This window comes from Arvicola amphibius, chromosome 12 (assembly GCF_903992535.2).
Source record: "Arvicola amphibius chromosome 12, mArvAmp1.2, whole genome shotgun sequence".
Lineage (NCBI taxonomy): Eukaryota > Metazoa > Chordata > Mammalia > Rodentia > Cricetidae > Arvicola > Arvicola amphibius.
The window spans coordinates 65,503,676-65,511,691 of record NC_052058.2 but is presented as its reverse complement, the minus strand read 5'-3'; positions in this window follow the sequence as shown (position 1 = coordinate 65,511,691).

The window sequence follows — 8,016 nt, the reverse complement described above, 5'->3', positions numbered from 1 at the left end:
AAAATATTTCAGAGGGGCACCTTTGGTCTTTGGAACCTGCCAGTTAATAACAGAAAACCTTATTTTATTTCTAAAGGAAAAGATTTCATTGGCAGTCTGCCAAATAAGATAGTGAGTGTGTGTGTGTGTGTCTGTGTGTGTGTGTGTGTGTGTGTGTAGGTCAAGGTGATGAGATTGCAGACATGGCCCTCTTCTTTTGTGGGTTCTGGGATTCAAACCCTGGTCCTCATGCTTGCACGTCAGGTTCTTTACTGACTGAGCTATCTCCCAGCCCCAAAGATACTTTTTGTTTTTAAACAGCATTACACTACTCAAACACAGCTTGAAATGTCTATTGGACTGATCATGAACTACAAGAGATAAACACCCTCTTCAGAGGAAATAACACACAAAATGCTTTGGGCTTTACAGTAATTTCAACTATAATAACCTTTGACAAATTTATAGAATCAGAGACTAAACATCATCACTGTGTTGATAAAATTCTTTCCCTGGGAGAAATGTAAAAATCATGGGCCCCTCTTCCTAAGGCCCCTATGACAAACCAAGGTACAATTCCACCAGAATTTACCAGGGGAACCAAGGAGTTTATTAATTAGCCTTACTCACTGAGCCATGGGCAAGCCGTTACCAGCAGTACTGTAGGTGATGTTAAAGCAACCATACTGGCAAGTCTGCGCTCTGCAGATGACAACTTTCCATAGCTGTATAGATGGAACCACCCCCATCCTTCCCCACCTATGTCCTCTAGATCCTCCCCCAAGACGAAGAGAAATTAGGGCAAAATTACATACAACTAATTGAGAGGAGTGACTGGATACTCAGGTGAGGGTCCCCAATCCTCTCTAGGAAGGGAAGCCATTCGGCCCAACTGTGATGCTCTTTGGTCAACTAGTCCAGCAGAACTCCTGGTGGGAGTTTGCTCAGAGCATAGTCCTGTACCAAAATGTAATGTACATTTAATTAGGAAATCGGAATCATAGTAGGACATTCTCATTAGAAAAGTAGTCTTTCTAACAGAATTCCAGGGATAGAAGTTTGCAGGTTTCATCAGCTAATCCAGAGACCTTATGGGCCAGGTACCATTTTTCACTCCAAATTATATCTGCTCCATGTTTATGACTTATAAAATATGGTTGGTTATCGTTTCCCCCTTAGGAATAGCAGCTATTATAATGAGTACAATGATGGTTAAGAATGCGTGTTCTCGCAAATTATTAAGATCAGAAATGAAAAGGGGGACATAACCACAGACACAGAGGAAATTCAGAGAATCATTAGATCTTACTACAAAAGCCTGTATGCCACAAAATTGGAAAATGTAAAAGAAATGGACAGTTTTTTAGATAAATACCATATACCAAAGTTAAACCAGGACCAGGTAAATGCTCTAAATCGTCCTGTCAGTCGCAAAGAATTAGAAACTGTTATCAGAAACCTCCCTACCAAAAAGAGCCCAGGACCAGATGGTTTCAATGCGGAATTCTACCAGAACTTCCAAGAAGACCTAATACCTATACTCCTTAAGGTATTTCATAATATAGAAACACAAGAGTCACTGCCAAATTCCTTCTATGAAGCTACAGTTACCCTGATACCTAAACCACACAAAGACTCAACCAAGAAAGAGAATTACAGGCCAATCTCACTCATGAACATTGACGCAAAAATTCTCAATAAAATACTGACAAACCGAATCCAAGAACACATTAGAAAAATTATCCATTACGCTCAAGTAGGCTTCATCCCAGAGATGCAGGGCTGGTTCAACATACGAAAATCTATCAATGTAATCCATCATATAAATAAACTGAAGGAAAAAAACCATATGGTCATCTCATTAGATGCTGAAAAAGCATTTGACAAAATTCAGCACCCTTTTATGATAAAAGTTTTGGAGAGATTAGGGATACAAGGGTCATTCCTAAATATAATAAAAGCTATTTACAGCAAGCCGACAGCTAACATCAAATTAAACGGAGAGAAACTCAAGGCTATCCCACTAAATTCAGGAACACGACAAGGCTGTCCACTCTCTCCTTATCTCTTCAATATAGTGCTTGAAGTTCTAGCAATAGCAATAAGACAACATAAGGGAATCAAGGGGATTCAATTTGGAAAGGAAGAAGTTAAACTTTCATTATTTGCAGATGATATGATAGTATACATAAGCGACCCCAAAAACTCCACCAAAGAACTCCTACAGCTGATAAACTCCTTCAGTAACGTGGCAGGATACAAGATCAACTCCAAAAAATCAGTCGCCCTCCTATACACAAAGGATAAGGAAGCAGAGAGGGAAATCAGAGAAGTATCACCTTTCACAATAGCCACAAATAGCATAAGATATCTGGGAGTATCTCTAACCAAGGAAGTGAAGGATTTATTTGACAAGAACTTTAAGTCTTTGAAGAAAGAAATTGAAGAGGATACCAGAAAATGGAAGGATCTCCCCTGCTCGTGGATTGGGAGGATCAACATAGTAAAAATGGCAATTCTACCAAAAGCAATCTATAGATTCAATGCAATCCCAATCAAGGTCCCATTAAAATTCTTCACAGAGATTGAGAGGACAATAATCAACTTTATATGGAAAAACAAGAAACCCAGGATAGCCAAAAAAATCTTATACAATAAAGGTACTTCTGGAGGCATTACCATCCCTGACTTCAAACTCTATTACAAAGCTACAGTATTGAAAACAGCTTGGTATTGGCATAAAAACAGAGAAGTTGACCAATGGAATCGTATAGAAGACCCGGATCTTAAACCACAAACCTACGAACACCTGATTTTTGATAAAGGAGCTAAAAGCACACAATGGAAGAAAGAAAGCATCTTCAACAAATGGTGCTGGCATAACTGGATGTCAACCTGTAGAAGAATGAAAGTAGATCCGTGTCTATCACCATGCACAAAACTCAAGTCCAAATGGATTAAAGACCTCAATATTAATCTGAACACATTGAGCTTGATAGAGGAGAAAGTGGGAAGTACTCTACAACAAATGGGCACAGGGAACCGTTTCCTGCGCATAACCCCAGCTGCACAGACATTAAGGGCAACATTGAATAAATGGGACCTCCTGAAGTTGAGCAGCTTCTGTAAAGCAAAGGACATTGTCACAAAGACACAAAGGCAGCCTACTGACTGGGAAAAGATCTTCACCAACCCTGCAACTGACAAAGGTCTGATCTCTAAAATATATAAGGAACTCAAGAGACTAGACGGTAAAATGCCAATTAACCCAATTAAAAATTGGGGTGTGGAACTGAACAGAGAATTCTCAACAGAAGAAGTTCGAATGGCCAAAAGACACTTAAGGTCATGCTCAACCTCCCTAGCTATCAGGGAAATGCAAATCAAAACAACTTTGAGATATCATCTTACACCTGTCAGATTGGCTAAAATCCAAAACACCAATAATAACCTTTGCTGGAGAGGTTGTGGGGTAAGGGGTACACTCATCCATTGCTGGTGGGAATGCACACTTGTGCAACCACTTTGGAAAGCAGTGTGGCGGTTTCTCAGGAAATTCGGGATCAACCTACCCCAGGACCCAGCAATTCCACTATTGGGAATCTACCCAAGAGATGCCCAATCATACAACAAAAGCATATGCTCATCTATGTTCATAGCAGCATTATTTGTAATAGCCAGATCCTGGAAACAACCTAGATGCCCTTCAGTGGAAGAATGGATGAAGAAACTGTGGAATATATACATGCTAGAATACTACTCAGCGGTAAAAAACAATGACATCTTGAATTTTGCAGGCAAATGGATGGAAATAGAAAACACTATTCTGAGTGAGGTAACCCAGACCCAAAAAGATGAACATGGGATGTACTCACTCATAATCGGTTTCTAGCCATAAGTAAAGGACATTGAGCCTATAAATTTGGGATCCTTGAGAAGATAATAAGAAGGTGAACTCCCAAAAAAAGATACAGTAATCCTCCTGGATATTGGAAGTAGACACGATCGCCAGGCAAAATTGGGAACTTGAGGGTTGGGCGAGACTGGGCCAAGGGAAGATGGGGAGAGAAAAATGTGAAGGGGAGAATGGGGGGAGCTCGGAGGAATGGGATGCTCGGGATATAGGAAGGGTGGATATGGGAGCAGGGAAGCATATATCTTAATTTAAGGAGCTACCTGAGGGTTGTCAAGAGACTTGACCCTAGAGGGGTTCCCAGGTTTCCAGGGAGACGCCCCCAGTTAGTTCCTTGGGCAGCTGAGGAGAGGGAGCCTGAAAAGGCCAGTTCCTATAGCCATACTGATGAATTTCTTGCATATCACCATAGAACCTCCACCTGACGATAGATGAAGAAAATGACAGAGCCCCACATTGGAGCACCGGACTGAGCTCCCAAGGTCCTGATGAGGAGCAGAAGGAGGGAGAACATGAGAAAGAAAGTCAGGACCGTGAGGGAACCTCCAGCTGGCGACAGATGGGGAAGGTGACTGAGCCCCACATTGGAGCACTGGACTGAGCTCCCAAGGTCCTGATGAGGAGCAGAAGGAGCGAGAACATGAGGGAGAAAGTCAGGAACGTGAGGGGTGCGTTCACTCATGGAGACGATGGGACAGAACTAAAGGGAGATCACCAACTCCAGTTGGAATGGGACTGATGGATCATGCGACCAAACCCGTCTCTCTGAATGTGGCCAACAGCGGGGGCTGACTGAGAAGCAAAGGACATTGGCGCTGGGCTCTGATTCTTCTGCATGGACGGGCTCTGTGGGAGCCTTCTCAGCTTGGTCGATCACCTTCCTGGACCTGGGGGGAGTTGGGAGGACCTTGGACTTAGCATAGAGTGGGGAACCCTGATGGCTCCTTGGCCTTGAGAGGGAGGGAGGGGAGGTATGGGGGGAGGGAAGGGGAGGGAAGGGGGAGAAGGAGGGGCGGGAAGGGGGAGGAGGAGCGGAGGGAGGGGGAGGAGGAGGGAAGGAGATGGAAATTTTTAAATATAAAAAAAAAAAATAAACCATGAGAATGAAAAAAAAAAAAAAGAATGCGTGTTCTGAGCCGGGCGGTGGTGGCGCACGCCTTTAATCCCAGCACTTGGGAGGCAGAGGCAGGTGGATCTCTGAGTTCGAGACCAGCCTGGTCTACAAGAGCTAGTTCCAGGACAGGCTCTAGAAACTAAGGGAAACCCTGTATCGAAAAACAAAAAAAACAAAAAAAAAAAAAAAAAGAATGCGTGTTCTGGAATCAAGTTACACAGCTTCAAATCCTACTAGATAGTCACAATTACTAACTGTTCTCTGTATCTTTTTAAATATATATATATATATATATATATATATATATATATATTTAAAAATTTTATGTGTGGGGTTAGAGAGATGGCTCAGTGGTTAAGAGCACTGTCTGATCTTCCAGAGGTCCTGAGTTCAACTCCCAGCAACCATATGGAGGCTCACAACCATCTGTAATGAGATCTGGTGCCCTCTTCTGGCCTGCAGGCAGACATGCAGGCAGAACACTGTATACATAATAAATAAATCTTTAAAAAATTGTATGTGTGTATGTTTGTGCAGTGTGTGCATGGGTGCCCACAGAGGCAGAAGAGGGTGGCAGATCCCTGGAGCTGGAGTTATGCTGTGAGTCTCTCCGTGTGGGTTGCTAGGAATTGAACTCTGGTCCTTTGGAACGTAGCAAGCACTCTTGACTACTGAGCCATCTCTCCATTCCCAGTCTTTTGTATTTTTGTTTCCTTTTCTTTATAGATCCTTCTGCAGCAGAGCACTGTGTTGTCCTGGCTGACCTCAAATTTCACAGAGATCCACCTGCCTGCCTCTGTTTCTCAAGTTCTGGGATTAAATGTGTGTACCACCATGCCCAGCTAAATTATCCTTTAATTTAAATTGCTATTTTATACACATGTGTGATTTGCCTGCATGTGTGTCCATACACTGTGTGCATGCCTGCTGCATGTGGAACCTGGAAGGAGGCAGCAGAGCCCCTAGGAACTAGAGTTACAGACAGTTGGGAGCTCCTGCGTGGGTGCCAGCGATCAAGCCTGTGCTCTTATTCTGCTGAGCTGTCTCTCTAGCACCGCCATTAAATTTTCCTATTTATTTAGTATGGAATGCGAGATATTTAGTATGGGGGTCAGAGGACAACTTGTGGGAGTTGCTGCCCTTCTTCCATCTTGCTAGACCCGAGGATTGAACTTAGGTTGTTAGATTTGGCAGCACGGCCTTCATCCCTAAGAACCATCTTGCCAATGCTGTTTTCCGTTCTTCAGTAGGGAAGTAATATCTATTTCAAAAGTCACCAAGATCAAGTGCACTACTGTATGCATGACACATTGGACGGTTCCTGGCCCATATTAAATAATAGACTTTAATGACACTCCATTTGCACACTACATAGATTCAGAAACAAAAAAAATGTGGAATTTCATTGTTTGTTCTGTATTTGGCATGTGGGTCATGGGTGTGCATATGTATGTGGAGGTCAGAGGTCAAATCCAGGTGTTTCCTTAGTCACTCTCTGTTGTTTATTTATTTATTTATTATTTATGCTATAAAGTTCCAGGTGGCAGCTGTAGGCAGGCAGTGGGCTCCGGGAGCAGCCAGTCCCAAGGCAGAGAAATGTGCTGTGAAATGTTGCCTTCTAGACAGGACAAAGGCACTGTACTCACGACTTTGTAGCTACCATGATGACCTGCATATGACCTACACAAGTCTGAGTCTGCCTGGGGAGGGGCTCATGAGGCCTCACTCACCTTAGGAAGTTACTGGTGGTAGTTCATGGCTTCTCAGGGAGAGAAGAGTCATTTTCTTCTGTAGTGTGGTCACTAGCACACTACCTGTGTACTAGTAAATCACCTATCCCATGTGTTCACATGAGCAAGCCTGATTAAACTCAGTGGGTCACAGTAAAAACAAAAACAAAAGATAGCACATGCCTTTAATCCCAGCACTCGGGAGGCAGAGGCAGGTGGCTCTCTGTGAGTTCGAGGCCAGCCTGGTCTACAGCGTGAGTTCCAGGACAGACTCCAAAGCTGCCGAGAAACCCTGACTCGAAAAACCAAAAAGAGAAAAAGAAAGAGATAGAGAGGAAGAGAATCACCAAAATACATTATATACATGCATTAAATTATTAAAGAATGAAAACATTTTAAGAGAATCTACAAGTTGAATATAATCACTATGGAGTCTGAATAGATGAGAGAAAAATACCATAGATGGGAAGCTGGAGAACATCTGAGTAGTCAGAATTAATGCTTTCTTGGTTAGTTTTCAGGTAGTGCAGGGTGGCCTCAGATGATGAAGCTAAGGCTGACATTGAATAGGATTACATGTGACAGGATTACCAGCCTGCACTACCGTGCTGAATAATAGATGCTCTAAAGCCGTATTTGTGGGGTTTGCATGTCTGTTGCTTTCCTTTTATTTGTTTACTTAATGGTGTTGAAGATTGAACCCAGGGCCTTGTGCATGCTAGGCAAGTGTGTGATGCCCTGGCCCTTTAAAGGTAATCAGGGTTGGTGAGATGGTTCAGTAGGCAAAGACAGTTGCCACCAAGCCTGAACCTGAGTTAGTGCCCAGAACCTACATGGTAGAGGACTCCCATAACTTATACTCGTTTTGTGTCTCACTTTGTGATTCAGATTCCTGCTGCATTTTATAATACTACCTCACAGCATTGTGGGGGGTTAAACTATTTAATAGCTATTAAACATGTGGAAATAGTGATTATCGCTAGTAGGCAATGGATAGTCCAAATCTTCTCTTTCAGTCTTGATTTCTGATTTGTCTTATTCGTCATGCAGTGATGAATGAGTTGTTGGATCTCTAGTCCCATGGGCCCTCATGCCCACATCTGTCTATCCTCCGAGGGCATCTGGCAGGAGACTCACGGGCAAGAAAAATTCAAGCTCATCATCCCTTCCTAGAATGAGGTGCAATTTACTATATCTAAGACTCCCCCTTCCCCACCCCTCTCTGCTGAGCAGGGTCTTTCTATACATGGTCCTGGCTATCCTACTGTGTGTGCACACCA